The sequence below is a fragment of the Diceros bicornis genome, chromosome 17 (assembly GCF_020826845.1).
Source record: "Diceros bicornis minor isolate mBicDic1 chromosome 17, mDicBic1.mat.cur, whole genome shotgun sequence".
Classification (NCBI taxonomy): domain Eukaryota; kingdom Metazoa; phylum Chordata; class Mammalia; order Perissodactyla; family Rhinocerotidae; genus Diceros; species Diceros bicornis.
This window is the reverse complement of record NC_080756.1, coordinates 51771702-51789880: the sequence shown is the minus strand read 5'-3', so window position 1 is coordinate 51789880 and position 18179 is coordinate 51771702.

Sequence of the window (18179 nt, the reverse complement as noted above, 5' to 3'; positions counted from 1 at the left end):
TTTTTTACCAGCAGCAGTTTCTATTTGGTGAATTTACCTAAACATTTAGGTAAAGAGTCCAACATCCTAAATTTGAATTGAAGTATAAAAGTATAGCTTTTAAACTTACATATGTATTTCTTAGCTTGGTACACCAAAAGTCATAGAAACAATGGCATCCCAGTAGCCTAAACACCTCAAGTGCATAGGTTATCATGTCCAAATATTAACAACCTCCAGCATCCCCCTACCCACAGGTAAAAGTCTTCCCTTACTGAAGTCAATCCATAAACTCTGAAAGAGGTTACTGCTTCTAAAAATGCACAGACATCTATGCAAGGCTACAGGAATCATGAAAAATCAGGGAAACATTAGTCCAACAAAGGAATACAGTAAACCTTCAGTAAATGGCTCCAAAGACATGGAGATCTAGTAACTGCCCAACAAAGATTCAAAATAATTTCATAAACATGCTCATAGAGCTATAAGAGAACACAGAAAAATAATTTAACAATATCAGGAAAACAATACAAGAACAAAATAAGGAGTTCAAGAAAGAGAAAATAAAACAGAATCAAACAGAAATTTTGGATGTGAAGAATACAATTGAAATGAAGAATTTAATAGAGAGTTTCAAAATCAGACCTGAACAAACCAGAAGACAGATCAATTGAAATTATTCAATCAGAGGAACAAAAAGTAAAGAGAAAGAAAAGCAATGAATAAAGTCTATGGGATTTATGGGACATCATTAAGAAAAACAATGTACACACCATTGGAGTCCCAGAAGGAAATGAGGGAGAAAGGAATAGAAAACTTACTTTAAGAAATAATGACTGAGAACTTCCAAAACCTGGGGAGAGATTTGGACATCCAAGTTTATGAGGCTAATAGACCACCACAAAATTTCAATCCAAAACAATATTCTCCAAGGCACATTATAATAAAACTGACTAAAATCAAAGACAAAGAGAGAATTCTTAAATCAGCAGAGAAAAAAAAATGTCTCATGTTAGGGAACCCCATAAGGCTATCAGTAGATTTCTCAGCAGAGACCTTGCAGGCTAGGAAGAATGGGATAACATATTCAAGGTGATAAAAGAAAGAAACTGCTAACCAAGAATATTTTACCCAGCTAAGCTGTCCTTCAGAAATGATGGAGAGATAAAGACTTTCCCTAACAAACAAAAGCTGAGGGAGTTTATCACCACTAGATTTGCCTTACATGATATGCTGAAAGAAGGCCTTCAAGTTGAAATAAAAGGATGCTAATCAGTAACATGAAAACATATAAAAATATACAACACACAGTAAAAGTAAACATATAATCAGATTCAGAATACTCTAATGTGTAATATGGTGGTATATTAACCACTAAACACTAACATAAAGGTTAAAGGATGACAGTGTTACAATTTGTTAAGGCTACAATAATTTCTTATTGAATATACATTATAAAAATATGTAAATGGTGACATCAAAAACATAAAAAGAGCGGGCCGGCCCGGTGGCACAGCAGTTAAGTGTGAGCACTCTGCTTTGGCAGCCCAGGGTTCACAGGTTCAGATCCCGGGCATGCACTGATGCGCCACTTGTCAAGCCATGCTGTGGAGGCGTCCCATGTAAAGTAGAGGAAGATGGGCACAGACATTAGCCCAGGGCCAATCTTCCTCAGCAAAAAGAGGAGAATTGACATTGGATGTTAGTTTAGGGCTGATGTTCCTCATACACACACACACACAAAAAAAGCAAAAACATAAAAAGAGGGAGTAAAAGGGTAAAGTTTTTGTATGTGATCAAAGATAAGTTATTACCAATGTAAAATAGACTGCTATATATATCTATAACATGTTATATATATAATAGATATTAGATGTAATACAACATAATATATATATAATATATAATATATATTATATTTTAAAATGTTTCATGTAAGCCTAAGACTCATGGTAACCATAAAGCAAAAACCTACGGTAGATTCACAAAAGAGAAAGAGAAGGAAATCAAAACATACCACTATGGAAAATAATCAATTCACAAAGGCAGCAAAATAGAAAAAAAAAAGAAACAAGGAAGTGCAAAACAGCTAGAAAACAATGAATTAGATAACATTGATAAGTTCTTACCTATCTCTAATCACTCCTAATGTAAATGGATTGAATTCTCCAATCAAAAGACATATAGTAGCTGGATGGATGAAAATAACAAGACTCAACTATGTGCTGTCTACAAGAAACTCACTTAAGCTTATGGACATATATAGGCTCAAAGTGAAGGGATGGAAAAAGATATTCCATGCAAGTGGAAACCACAAGAAAGTGAGGTTAGCAATACTTATATCAGAAAAAATAGACTTTATGCCAAAAATGGTAACAAGAGACAAAGAAATTCGTTATATTATGCCAAAAATGGTAACAAGAGACAAAGAAATTCGTTATATAATAATAAACAAGTCAATTCATCAAGTAGATATAACAATTGTAAATATATATGCATCCAACCTCACAGCATCTAAATATAGTAGGCAAAATTTAAAGGCTGAAGGGAGAAATAGACAACAATACAATAATAGCAGGGGACTTCAATACCCAACTTTCAACAATGCATAGATTATCCAGACAGAAAATCAACAAGCAAATGTTGGACTTTACTGTACTTTAGACCAAAGAAACATAACAGATATATACAAAACGTTGCATCCAAGAGCAGCAGAATACACATTCTTCTCAAGCACACATAGAACATTCTCCAGGAAAGATCAAATGACAGGTCACAAAATAAGACTTAGCAAATTTAAAAAGATTGAAATCATACCAAGTATCTTTTCTGACTACCATGCTATGAAACTAGAAATCAGTAACAAGAGGAAAGGTAGATAACTCACAAATATGTAGAAGTTAACACTCTCTTGAAAAACCAATTGGTTAAAGAAGAAATAAAAAAGGAAATGAAAAGATATCTTGAAACAAATGTAAATGGAAACAACATGTTAAAGCCTATGGGATGCTACAAAAGCAATTCTAATAGGGAAGTTTATAGTGATAAATGTCTACATTAAGAAAAAAGAAATATCTCACATAACCTAACCTTACACTTCAAAGAACCGGAAAAAGAAGATCCAACTAGCTCAAATTTAGCAGAAGTAAGTAAGTAAAGAGAAGTAAGATCAGAGTGGGAATAAATGAAATAGAGTCCAGTAAAACAATAGAAAACATTAATGAAACTAACAGCCGGTTGTTTGGAAGACAAAATTGACAAACCATTGGCTAAACTAAGAAAAAAAGAAGGACAACTCAAGTAAATAAAATCAGAAATGATAGTGGAGACATTACAAGTAATACCACAGAAATAACAAAGGATCATAGAGACTACTATGAACAATTCTACACTAACAAATTGGATAATCTAGGAGAAATGAATAAATTCCTAGAAACATACAACCTAGCAAAACTGAATCATAAAGAAATAGAAAATCTGAACAGACCAATAACCTAGGAGATTAAAGCACTAATCAAAAACCTCCCAACAAGGAAACGCCCGAGGCCAGATGGCTTCCCTAGTGAATTCTACCTAACATTTAAAGAAGAATTATTCCAATCCTTCTTAACTCTTGCAAAAAATTGAAGAAGAGGGAACACTTACAAACTAATTTTATGATAACAGCATTACCCTGATACCAAAGCCAGATAAAGACACTACAAGAAAAGAACACTACAGTCCAATATCCCTGATGAATATAGATGCAAAAATTCTCAACAAAATATTATCAAACCAAATTTAACAGCATATAAAAAGTATCATAAAATATGATCAAGCAGGATTTATCCCTGGGATGCAAGGATGGTTCAACATACGTAAATCAATAAATACGATACATCACGTTACTAGAGTGAAAGATAAAAATCATATGATCATTGCAGTAGCTGCAGAAAAAACATCTGACAAAATTCAACATTCTTTCATTGTAAAAATGCTCAACAAATTGGGTATAGAAGGAACATACCTAAACATAATAAAGGCCATATATGACAAGCCCACAGCTACCGTTATACTCAATTTTGAAAGACTGAAAGCTTTTCCTCTAAGATCAGGAACAAGACAAGGGTGTCCCCTTTTACCATTCTTATTCAACACAGTATTGGAAGTCTTAGAACATTCCAACAAGAAAAAAATCATCCAAATTGGAAAAGAAGTAAAATTGTCTTTGCAGATGATATTATCATATATAGAGAAAATGCTAAAGACCCACCAAAAAACTGTTTGAACTAATCAAGGAATTCAGTGAAGTTGCAGGATATAATATCTACATAGAGAAATCAGTTGCATTTCTATACACTAACAACAAAATATCTGAAAAATAAATAAAGAAAACAGTCCTATACACAATAGCACCAAAAATGATAAAATACTAAGAATAAATTTAAACCAGGAGGAAAATGATCTGTACACTGAAATATTGAAGATTTTGATGAAATGAAAGAGACACAAACAAATAAAACAATATCCTGTGTTCACAGTTAAGAAGACTTAACATTGTCAAAATGTCCATACTAACCAAAGCCATCTATAGATTCACTGTAATCTCTTTCCAAGTTCCAATCGTATTTTCCACAGAAATAGAACAAGCAATCCTAAAATTTATATGGAACCACAAAAGACCCCGAATAGCTAAAGCAATCTTGAGAAATAAGAAAAAAGCTGGAGGCATCACACTTTCTGATTTCAAACAATATTACAAAGTTACAGTAATCAAAACAGTGTGGTAGTGTTATAAAAATAGACTCATAGACCAATAGAACAGAATTGAGAGCCCAGAAATAAACCATCACGTTCATGGTTAACCAATATTTGACACAGGAGCCAAGAACATTCAATGGGGAAAGGATAATCCCTTCAACAAATGATATTGGGAGAACTGGATAACCACATGCAGAAAAATGAAATTGGACCCTAATCTTACACGACTCACAAAAATTAACTTGAAATGTATCAAAGACTTTAACATAGGACCAGAAACTACAAAACTCCTAGAAGTGAAGATAGGAAAGGATCTTGCTGACATTCGTCTCGACAATGGTTTTTTACATATGATTCCAAAAACACAAGCAACAAAAACAAAAATCAACAAGTGAGACTACATCAAACTAAAATGCTTCTACACAGCAAAAGAAATAATCAAAAAATGAAAAGGCTGGGGCTGGCCCAGTGGCCTAGCAGTTAAGTTAGCGTGGTCTGCTTCAGCGGCCTGGGGTTCGCCGATTTGAATCCTGGGCATGGACATACACACCACTCATCAAGCCATGCTGTTGTGGCGTCCCATATACAAAATAGAGGATGATGGGCACAGAGGTTAGCTTAGGGCAAATCTTCCGCACCAAAAAAAAAAAAAAAAAAAAAGAAAGAAAAGGCAATCTACAGAATGGGAGAAAATATTTGCAAAATGTATAAAATAACAGGTTAAAATCAAAAATACATAAAGAACTCATACAACTCAGTAACAAAAAGGCAATCTGATTAAAAAGTTGGCGGAGGAACTAAATAGAGGTTTTTCCAAATAAGACATCCAAATGGCAAACAGATACATGAAAAGATGCTAAATATCACTAGTCACCAGGGAAATGCAAATCAAAACCACAGTGAGATGTCACTTCGCACCTATTAGAATTGCTATCATCAAGAAGACGAGATAACACGTGTTGGTGAGGATGTAAAAAAATAGGAAAACTTGTACACTGTTGGTGGAATGCAAATTGGTTCAGCCACTATGGAAGACAATATGGAATTTCTTCAAAAAATTAAAAATAGAAGTATCATATGCTCCAGCAATTCCACTCCTGGGTATACAACCAAAGGAAATAAAACAGGATATTTAAAAGATTTTTGCACTCCCATGTTTTTGTACTCAGCTGGTCCAAAAAAGGGAAGGAAAGAGGTAAATTTGTTAAAGAAAAAAGTATTCATAAAACTTGTTAAAATGGTAAAACAGATTTTAATCAGCACTATTGAGATAGGTATAGGGGCTACTGTAATGCAGTTTTGCAATAGGGGAGAGACATTGGGCTCAACTTCTAACACAACAAGGACGAGTTGAGATTTAGAGCCAAGGAGCAGGGGTCAGTGGATGGAAAATTGCTAGGAGGAAATTTCAAAGGGAAGGGGGATTCTGTTAGGCCTACTTGACAGGATTTGTTTTGAATGCAGGCCACAGTGATAAGATATGAGGTTGGGGAAAAAGGAATTTGATCAGATATCAGGGGTGGGAGATTTTTTTCTAAACTGATTTTGCAACCCAGTAGGAGTGTTGCTAAAATTGGACGAAGTGGGACAAGGACAGAGTCCAAAGGTGAGGCCTAGTCCAGAGGAGGGTTCAGAGGAGCCTGACTCAAGTTTGATCAAGAAGACAGTTTCCGTCAAATTCAAACAAAGGGAAGATGAGACAAATAGCAAAATAGTAGGTATAAACCAAGCTACACCAATAATTACATCAAATATCAATGGTGTAAACACTCCAATTAAAAGACAAGGATATTTAGGCTAATAAAAAGACAAGAAACGGTTATATGCTATCTTCAGTAACCCATTTTAGATACTTATACTATAAATATGTATCAAGTAAAAGTGAGGATGAACGAAGTTATACTATGCAGTGCTAATCATAAAAGGAAGGATATTACATAGTAAAAAGAATTCATCAGGAAACTATAACAACCTCAAATGTTATGAATGTAATAACAAAACTTCAAAACTCATGAGGTAAAACTTGACAAAAGTGAAAGAGGGAAAAGACATATGTACAGTTATAGCTGGAGACTTCAAAAACCCTCTCTTCGTTGTCAACTTAGAAAAAAGAGGCAACTGCAAAACAAAAGGAGAGCGTTTATTTTGGGTCTTAATGGCAATTCAGGGAAGACAGATTTCAGTAGCCAGAAAAATGTCCTCCGAGGAGTAAAAGTCAGGAGCTTTTATTAGCGACAAGGAGAGCCCAGGACCAATCACCTCAATTGTTACTGAGGGAGGGTGAATTTATGCTACAGTTCATTAGCTTGCTCAAGGACATCTTGTTATTTACTAGAAAAAGTTTACTTTTGCACAGTCCTTCGGAAAGTCCTGTCTCCGCAAACAATTGCCTTTTGACAAGTCAGCAAGGTCAGCGCAGTTTCATGTTTTTAACAAAATGGAGTCCAGGGTACAAAATGGGGTCACTGCTGTCAACACATTTCACGTAGTAATTGATAATATGAGCAGCAAAAAAAATCAGCAAGTATATTGAAAATTTGTAGAACCCCATCAACCAAATTGCCCTAATTGACGTTTATGAAACACTTCACCCAACAACAAAAGAATGTGTATTATTTTCCAACGCACACCAACTTTTACTGAGATAGACCATATTCTGGTCTGTAAAACAAATCTCAACAAATTTTAAAAATTTAAATCATACAATGTTTTTCTCTGACTGTAATGAAATTAAACTAGAAATAATAAGTGTGCGTGTGTGCTTATATGTGCATGTTTGTGCGAGCAGTGAAAATATCTAAGAAAAGTAGTTACCTACCCAGGAGGCTGCAATGATTTTTGAGTGAGGGCACAATTTATCACTACAAATTTTGTCATTACTCTTTTAACTAAATGAACAAACAAAAATCTTCATAAATATATACATATATATATTTTTTTTGTGAGGAGGACTAGCTCTGAGCTAACATCTGATGCCAATCCTCCCCATTTTTCCTTGAGGAAGACTGGCCCGGGGCTAACATCTGTGCCCATCTTCCTCCACTTTATATGGGACGCCGCCACAGCATGGCTTGCCAAGCAGTGCGTCGGTGCGCGCCCGGGATCCGAACCAGCGAACCCCGGGCCGCCACAGTGGAGCACGCGCACTTAACCACTGTGCCACTGGGCCAGCCCCCGGAAGTCTTCATAAATATTTTTACATTTTCACTCTTTGAACAAATTTTCTCATGACTTTGTCCTATTATGTTGAGTTAATCACATTTAAATCTTTTCCTGTTATAGTACATGCAGATATTTTCAATTTCTACTTTGAGTTATAAATTCTCTTTCAGTGAGTGACTTCGAATACAAAGCGTTTCTTGTTTTGGGGTTATTTTCATGGAATTGATTTCCAAAAGTGGAATTCTGTTTAAAAGAGAATAAACGTAGATATAATTTTCAAATATTGGTCTAATAGCATTTACTACCTCAACAACACAGGTTGTTTCTATTTAAACAATATCTGCAAGTGGGATTAATTGAATAGTTATATTTTTTTTTGTGTGAGGAAGATCAGCCCTGAGCTAACATCTGCCAATCCTCCTCTTTTTGCTGAGGAAGACTGGCCATGAGCTAACATCCGTGCCCTTCTTCCTCCACTTTATACAGGACGCCGCCACAGCATGTCTGGACAAGTGGTGTGTCGGTGCGTGTCTGAGATCCGAACCAGCGAACCCCAGGCCGCCACAGCGGAGGGTGAGCACTTAACCACTTGCGCCACTGGGCCTGCCCCCTGAATAGTTATATCTTATTGTAGTTAGAGCTTTCCTTCTTTATTTTTCTTGATTGGTTAGTGACTTTCATTAATATTAATTAAAAGTCTGTGAATTTTCTGTGTTCTCTGTCTTACATATTATAGAATTGGATTTTCAATATATATTTTACAATTATTTATGTTTATTATTTATAGATATAGGTAGTTCTTAACTTCTTATTTATTTTCAATATTAAATTTAAAAATTGAATGGGAAGTTAAATATTTGAGGGAGTCAAATATGCTTTTTCCTTTAAAATTTATTTTATCACTTTTTAGTTATAAAGTTCTCCTACTTCCTTAGATTTAATTGATAGTTTATTATATTTACCCCTTTTTTCTAAATCAACTATACAGTTATTAAGGGGTTTTTGCCCTCTTTTCTACATATTATTTATTTACCTGAATATCTTTTCTTTTAACTTAGTAGTTTGAAATATATTTATTTTCCTGAGGGTGAAGAAGAAATGAACCCAGATTAATTAGATAAAAATCTTTGAACATGTTAAAGAAAAGTGTAAAATGAATACAAAATTTAAACTAACCTAAGCTAAAACAATGCTAGAATTGTCTTTTGTGTTAAATGTTTTCTATCACACAAAGAATGAAATTATTTTGACAAATTGAATTTTACATGAATGTGAATAATTCATTGATTAGCATTTGTTATTTCTTTTTGTTTTTTAGTGACTATGACTGATAAGAATGATTTTTGGGAATTGATGGACAGCCAACTAACAATAAATGCTGAGGTGTACTGAGAAAAGTCATGCATGCACCTCCTAGTGATGAAAAATAGTACCTACTCTAGAACTGAAGGAGTTCAAAAAGAGACATCACAAAAGTACCTATGAAGGATATTTCCAGAATATTAATTGTGTTGAATATAATAGTTAAAGTACACTGAAAATCATTTAAAAACATATTTGAAGCTACTTTCTTAACAATCAGTGTGGTATTCAATTACGTCTGTGATAATGCAATGGTTGAGTGAAACTGATTGGCCATTAGTGCAAGTATATGAGATATGTTGTGCAACTAAGACTAATGAAAGACCCAATTTAGAGATGACACAGAGCTAAACTGAGCAGCAGTAAAAGAGTTTCCTGTGTGGTTGCACCCAGAGCACTCTTATTCTTGAACTCTGCACTCACCTGTCAGAGTCTCTTGAAGGACAGACAAAGGCATTATTAGTCTGTGTATTTTTTACTTTTCTTATCTTCTTTACTGGGCTCGTGATCCATATGAAGGACCATCAAAATTTTTAAATTCGAACTTCAGTTATAAAAGTTAAGATCTGCTTCTTCGCAGGATATATACACACTCTGCAAAAGTTTAGAGATTTTCTTCTAAAAGTCAGGTATTGGTAACTTTATGGATATTCATTCTATTTCTCAACATGTATTTTTTAGAATTTTGAGGGAAATTAGATTGAAGGAAACTAAAGTTATAGATCCAAAGACAGATTGATATATCAATATGCAGGTATATATGTTTTCTTTCCAATTATATATATATATATATATATATATGATTTTTAAGTGATATATACCTATATATCTATATCTCTATATGTATCATTTGGAAGAAAAAGGAATAAATGTATGGGTGACAGAGTAGAGAAAAGAGGACAGAGAGGAAAGGAAGGGAGAAGTGATTGAGAAACGAGAGATGCTAGGAGGGAAATCAGGTGTACTTGAGTAATCTTAATGAGGCTATTCTAATTATTATTTATATTCAGTTATTTATTATTATTGTTACTGTTATTATTTGATATGACATTTTATGACACCTAGAAATTAAGTGATATAAAATAGGGGTTTAAAGAAAACAAATACGGAAATACAAAATTAAATCAGAGTAAACTATAATTAACCTTCTCATAGGATGTGTTTTTTGATAATGAAGATCTTGGGTATATTATCTTCTAGTAAGAGAGTAAAAATATCTCACATGGATTTCCCTCAAACTTTCTAAAATCTTTTATTCAGGAAAAATAGTTTCCAAATGCCTCCCAAACTAGAATTTATTTAGTACACAAAACATCAGTTTTGAATACAAATTTAACTGTTTTGTATACAGCATAAAGAAATCTAATAAACAATTATGGCAGTAACAAAGATTAGTAAGATGTAACAAGGAGTTCATAATACAGTAGGGAGACATTAATGAAAGCAAGATAAGAGGAGATAATTGATAGTATGGTGACAAAGAAGAATGAGAGAAATTGGAAAAAGATTAATTGTTATTGAAGGATATGAGAGTTTTATTAAAGGTGGTGAAATTTAATTTACAGAGTGAATAAACTAAAATTATAATAAGCAAATATAGGAGGAAAATATACCAGAGAAGGAAGAATTTGAGGAAACATTTTATTCAACACCAATTTTACTTACTGATTTCACAATTTACTTGAATCAAAAATATGTTTTTCTGCTCATTTTTGTCTTGTCGCTACCCTTCAGTAATGAATGATGCAAGAGTAACTTACTCTGATTTGCAATTTCAACATTCATCTCAGCCACAGAGAAGGCAAAGACTTGAAACATCTGAAAAAAAGTTTCATCATGTTTTACGCATCAAGGTATGTGGGCTTTCTACATTTTCTTATTTTAAATTGCATTTTAAAATATACAGAATTATGCACTGTCGTGCTCCTATGCACACACATGCACATATGCACACACATAATTTAAATGGTTATCTTTTCCTTAAGAAGAAAAATAAACACTTTTGAGGGCAGATTATGACTTTTTTCCCGTGAGTTTTTTTTTTTTTTTTTTGTGAGGAAGATCAGCTCTGAGCTAACATCCATGCTAATCCTCCTCTTCTTGCTGAGGAAGACCGGCTCTGAGCTAACATCTATTGCCAATCCTCCTCCTTTTTTCCCCCAAAGCCCCAGTAGATAGTTGTATGTCATAGTTGCACATCCTTCTAGTTGCTGTATGTGGGACGCGGCCTCAGCATGGTCGGAGAAGCGGTGCGCTGGTGCGCGCCCGGGATCCGAAACCAGGCCGCCAGTAGTGGAGTGCACGCACTTAACCGCTAAGCCATGGGGTGGGCCCTTCCATGAGGTTTAATAATTTTAACTGTATGGTAAATATCAAATCAATGTTTTTTGAGTAAGTGAAATATTTGGGGATCAAATTATGTTATTTTACATTTTCTGTCATTTAAAAATATCAATACTATATAATAGAATATCTGGGAAATAAGGAAGTGAGAAAATGTACAGATAATTTCATTATTCTAACACAGTTACTGTGACTTGGGGATTATTTTTTTCTTGTTTTTTTGATTTATATATTTCTCAGCATAGTGTGTTCAAAGTGTATCTTTTTTGAGTGTCATGCTTCTGTCTTGATGCACACACTACAATGCTATCATTTTACTGGTATATATGATTATATGGAGTTTGACTATCTTCCTATCATTTGAAATTTGTTTACTTTATATTTTCACTGTTGCTAATTTGCATTACTCAGATGTTTTAAATCGATATGTGGAATGATTAAAAATGCACTATATATTAATTTACTAGTTTTATTTTGTCTTATGTTAAATGGATATTCATGACTTTGGCTAAGATATATTATTTTTAACTAGGGCCTCAACTGATTACTTTCCAGTTTTTTAGACTGTTAATTATTACAATGTTACTTATGATATACACATTTACCATGTGATTAGTGAGGAATTATCTTCAAATTTTGCTTGATATATTGTTAACAATTAAAAAAAAAACCTTTCACATCTCATACACTCTGCCTATAATGTATTCAGAAATTTTCTTTTTCTTATTTCTGATGAACAATTCATCTTACCACTGTATGTAGTTGTTATCATTAGATTCGTATGGGAAAACTTTATTACTGAAATTATTGTTTGTGTTATGTGCATAAGTATGTGTAAAATAACATACTTCACCACTATTACTATCTTTCCATGTGTCAAAACAGAATGACTTAGAGTCATTATGGTGTCTTTTAAATTTATTTTAACCTAACAATATTTTTTAGTTTTTCACTGTTTATAAAGTGCTTTTACATATGTAAATCAATAACAAAAGAACTCCACAAAGTAAGTTTCATTTTTATACTCAATATACAAACGTAAACAGAGAGTTATGATGGTTAAATGGAGTGTTCAAGACATTCAAGTCTGTAATTGCTGAAACTCCGTATATACCTGGAAAGTCCAAAGCCTTTTCTTCTCCCCGACTACCCAGATGACTCTCAATTAACTTTTCTAACAAGGAACTTTAGGTTGTCTGCCTTTCCTAGTTTAACTCAATTTCTTAAAATTCATTCCTTGATATATACCTCACTCAGGCACCTACAAATAAGGATTGACATATGTGATGATAAACATTTCATGTCACATTGTGAAAATGAGAACCTATCAATGGTTCTTGAAGTGTTAGTCAAAGATAACTTTTGACCTTTAGGTTTCACTGTTTACAAGGAAAAGGTCAATATTTTTTCCAGCTATGTGGTGAGGTGTTTATGGTCGTAAAGAAAAAAACAAATAATGGAAGAGTAGAGTAGTTTCTTAAAGGTATTATCATTCTGCAAGTGCTACATTAATTAATACTCAAAATTACTACTTACCAAAAAGAGAAAAGAAGGAAATAACTTGTGACATTAATTGCACCACCAAAAATAACATAAATAAAATTTGGACATACTTCTTTTAAATAATTTTTACACATATATAATTATATGAGTGCATACACTAAAAACATTAAAATAGTACCATAAATTATTTAAATAAATTTTCTTTTTTCTTCTGCTACAGTGTGTGTTTCTGTAATATGAGTTAGTTAATATGTAATTGGCAAATAAGGATGTTAAAATAATGTGGACATCAATTGGTTTTTACACAGTTTTCTCTAATAAATTACTGTTCTGACTACCAAGTAAAAACAGCTTAACCCTAAGTCCACTAATACAGTTGAATGCAGTAAGCTGTGGAGCAGAGCAGTCCTATATACAGTGCCCACTCACTGCTCCTTCTTCCTCCTAACTCAATTTGGCCACGTGCTCTGTCTTGAAAATGCATGTTGAACAGTTCTTCGTGATATTTACGCATTTGCTCTTGTTTTCATAATTCAATCTTTCCTTACACTTTTCCATCATTCTCTTTTTTTGTCTTTATATATATATTTTTTAATTGAGGTAACATTGGTTTATAACATTATATAAATTTCATGTGTACATCATTATAGTTTGAGTTCTGTATAGATTACATTGTATTTATCACCAAGGGTCTAGTTTCTGTATTTCCATTCATCAAAGAACAAATGTTGCCCTTTACCTCTTTCACCTTCCCCCCGACCCCCTGCTTCTCTGGGTAACCACGGATCTGTTCTCTGTAGCTATGTCTTTGTTTGCTGTTGTTGTAGTTGTTTTTATCTTCCATTTATGAGTGAAATCATATGGTATTTGTCTTACTCCGTCTGACTTATTTTGCTTAGCATACTACCTTCAAGGTCCATCCATGTTGTCCCGGATGGCAAGATTTCATCTTTTTTTTATGGCTGAGTAGAATTCCGTTGTACATGTATACTACATCTTCTTTATCCATTCATCCATCAATAGGCACTTAGATTATTTTCAAGTCTTGGCTATTGCAAATAATGCAATGAACATAGAGGTGCATATATCTTTCTGAACAAGTGTTTTCATGTTCTTTGGATAAATACCCCAAAGTGGAATAGTTGGATCATGTGGTAGTTCTATTTTTAATTTTTTGGGGAATCTCCATGCTGTTTTCCATAAGGCTGAACCAATTTACATTCCCACCAGCAGTGTACAAGGGTTCCCTTTTCTCTACATCCTCTCCAACACTTATTATTTTCTTGTCTTTTTAATAACAGGCTGTCTAACAGGCATGAGGTGATATCTCATTGTGGTTTTGATTTGCATTTCCCTAATAATTAGTGATGTTGAACACCTTCTCATGTACCTGTTGGTCATCTGTATATCTTCTTTGGAAAAATGTCTGTTCTGATCCTCTGCTCATTTTTTAATAGGGTTGGTTGGGTTTTTGGTGTTGAATTGTATGAGTTCTTTGTATATTTTGAATATTAACCCATTATCAGATATATGATTTGCAAATATCTTCCAATTGGTAGATTGTCTTTTCATATTTTTGCTGTTTTCCTTTGCTGTGCAGAAGCTTTTTAGTCTTTTTTAGTCCTATTTCTTTATTTTGTCTTTTGTTTCCCTTGCCTAAGGAGACATTCCAAAAAAATATTGCTAAGACTGATGTCAAAGAGCATACTGCCTATGTTTTCTTCTAGGAGTTTTATGGTTTCAGGTCTTACATTCAAGTCTTTAATCCATTTTGAGTTGATTTTTGTGTGTGGTATAACATAATGGTCTACTTTCATTCTTTTGCATGTGGTTGTCCAGTTTCCCAACACCATTTATGTAAGAGACTGTCCTTTCTCCATTGTATGTTTTTGGCTCCTTTGTCAAAAATTAGCTGTCCTAAATGTGTAGGTTTATTTCTGGGCTCTCAATTCTATTCCATTGATCTGTGTGTCTGTTTTTGTGCCAGTACCATGCTGTTTTCATTACTACAGCTTTGTAGCATGCTCTGAAATCAGGAATTATGATGCCTCCAGCTTTGTTCTTTTTTCTCAGGATTGCTTTGGCTATTCGGAGTCTTTTGTTGTTCCATATAAATTTTAGGATTTGTTGAACTATTACTGTGAATAATGTCACTGAGACTTTGATAGGGATTGCATTGAATCAATAGATTGCTTTAGGTAAGATGGACATTTTAACTATGTTAATTCTTCCAACCTAGGAACATAGAATGTCTTTCCATTTCTTTGTGTCTTCAATTTTTCTCGACAATGTCTTATAATTTTCAGGTATACAGGTCTTTCATCTCCTTGGTTAAATTTATTCCTAGACATTTATTCTTTTTTTTTGCAATTGTAAATGGAATTGTTTTCTTGATTTCTCTTTCTGCTAGTTCATTGTTAGTGTACAGAGAGGCAACTGATTTTTGTATGTTGATTTTGTACTCTGCAAATTTATTTGTTTATTATTTCTAGTAGTTTTAGGATTTTCTACATATAAATAAAATCAAGTCATCTGCCTATAGTGACAGTTTTACTTCTTCCTTTCCAATTTGCATCCCTTTTATTTCTTTTTTTTTTACCTAATTGCTCTGGCTAGGACTTTCAACACTATGTCAATAAGAGTGGTGAGGGTGGGCATCCTTTGTCTTGTTTCGGTTCTTAGATGGCTAGCTTTCAGTTTTTCACCATTGTGTATGATTTTGGCTGTGCGTTTGTCATATACGGCCTTTATTATGTTGAGGTACTTTCTTTCTATACTCACTTCATTCAGGGTTTTTATCATAAATGGAAGCTGTATCTTGTCAAATACTTTCTCTGCATCTATTGATATAATCGTGATTTTTATTCTTCATTTTGTTAATGTGGTATATGATGTTGAACTACCCTTGCTTCCCTGGAATAAATTCCACTTGATTGTGGTGTATAATCCTTTTGATGTATTCTTGTCTGGTTTTGGTAACAGAGTGATGTTGGCCTTGTAAAATGAGTTAGGAAACATTCCCTTGTCTTCAATTTTTTGGAAGAGTTTGAGCAGAATAAGTATTAAATCTTTGAGTGTTTGGTAGAATTCACCAGAGAAGCCACCTGGTCCTGGACTTTTGGTTTGGTGGAGGTTTTTGGTTACTGTTTCAATCTCCTTACTAGTGATCAGTCTATTTGGATTCTCTACTTTTTCTTGAGTCAGTTTTGGAAGGTTGTATGATTCTAAGCATTTATCCATTTCTCCTAGGTTATCCAATTTTTTGGTATATAGCTTTCCATAGTATTCCCTTATAATCCTTTGTATTTCTGTGGTATCCATTGTAATTTCTCCTCTTTTGTTTCTGATTTTATGTATTTGAGTCTTTTCTCTTTTTTTCCTAGTGAGATAGCTAAAGGTTTGTCAATTTTGTTTATCCTTTCAAAGAACCAGCTCTTAGTTTCATTGATCCTTCTGATTGTCATTTTAGTCTCTATTTCATTTATTTCTGCTCTAATTTTTATTTTTTCTACTGACTTTGGGCTTTGTTCTTCTTTTTCTACTATCTTTAGCTGTAATGGTAGATTTTTTATTTGAGAGTTTTCTTGTTTCTTGGGGTAGGCCTTTACTGCTATAAACTTCCCCGTTGGTACTACTTTTGCTGTGTCCCGTAAATTTTAGTATGTCGTATTTTCATTTTCATTTGTCTTCAGGTATTTTTAAATTTCTCCTTTGATTTCTTCATTGACCCAGGATGCCCATTGTTCAGTAGTATTTTGTTTAATCTTCACATATTTGTGATTTTCCAGTTTTCTTCTTGTAGTTGATTTCCAGTTTCATACTGTTGTGGTAGGAAAAGATGCTTGATATGATTTCAATCTTCTTAAATTTATTGAGACTTGTTTTCTGGCCTAATATGTAATCTATCCTGGAGAATTTTCCATGTGCATATGAATAGAATATGTATGCTGCTGTTTTGGACGGAATGTTCTGTTTATATCTATTAAGTCCATCAGGTCTCATGTATCATTTAAGGTCAATGTTTCCTTATTGATTTTCTGTCCGGATGATCTATCCATTGATGTAAGTGGGGTGTTAAAGTCCCTCATTATTATTGTATTATTGTCAATTTCTCCTATTATGTCAATTGCTTTATGTATTTAGGTGCTCCTATAGACATGTAGATATTTACAAGTGTTATATCCTCTTGTTGGATTGTTCCTTTTATCATTATATAATGCCCTTCTTTGCCTTTTGTAAAAATTTTTGTTTTTAAAGTCTATTTTGTCTGATGTAAGTATTGCTATGCCAGCTTTCTTTTCATTTCCATTTGCATGGAGTATCTTTTTCCATCCTTTCACTTTCAGCCTGTGAGTGTTTTTAGATCTGATGTGTGTCTCTTGTAGGCAGCATATAGATGGTTCTTGGTTTTTTTAATCCAGTCAGCCACCCTATGTCTTTTATTGGAGCATTCAGCACATTTACATTTAAGTAACTATTGATAGGTATGTACTTATGCCATTTTGTTACTTGTGTTCTGAAGATTTTTGTAGTTCTCTGTTCCTTTCTTCTTCTCTTCCTCTATTCCCTTGTGATTTGGTGGCTTTATTTAGTGTTATGTTTGGGTTTCTTTATTTTTTGTGTATTTATTATAGGTTTTGGGTTTATGATTACCATGAGGTTCATATATAACAACCTATGTATATAGCGGTGTATATTAAATTGATGATCTCTGAAGTTTGACCTCTTACTAATGTCCCTTGTACATAACTTGTTGCTTCTCTCTTACAGCTTTTAAGATTCTCTCTGTCTTTATTTATTTATTTATTTTATTTGTTTATGAGAAATATCAGCCCTGAGCTAACATCCATGCCAATCCTCCTCTTTTTGCTGAGGAAGACCGGCCCTGGGCTAACATCCATGACCATCTTCCTCCACTTTATGTGGGACGCCGCCGCAGCATGGCCTGACAAGCGGCACGTCGGTGAGCACCCGGGATCTGAATCCTGGCCTCCAGCAGTGGAGCATGTGCACTTAACAGCTATGCCATGGTGCTGGCCCTCTCTTTATCTGTAATTCATGACATTTTAATTATAATGTGTCTTGGTGCA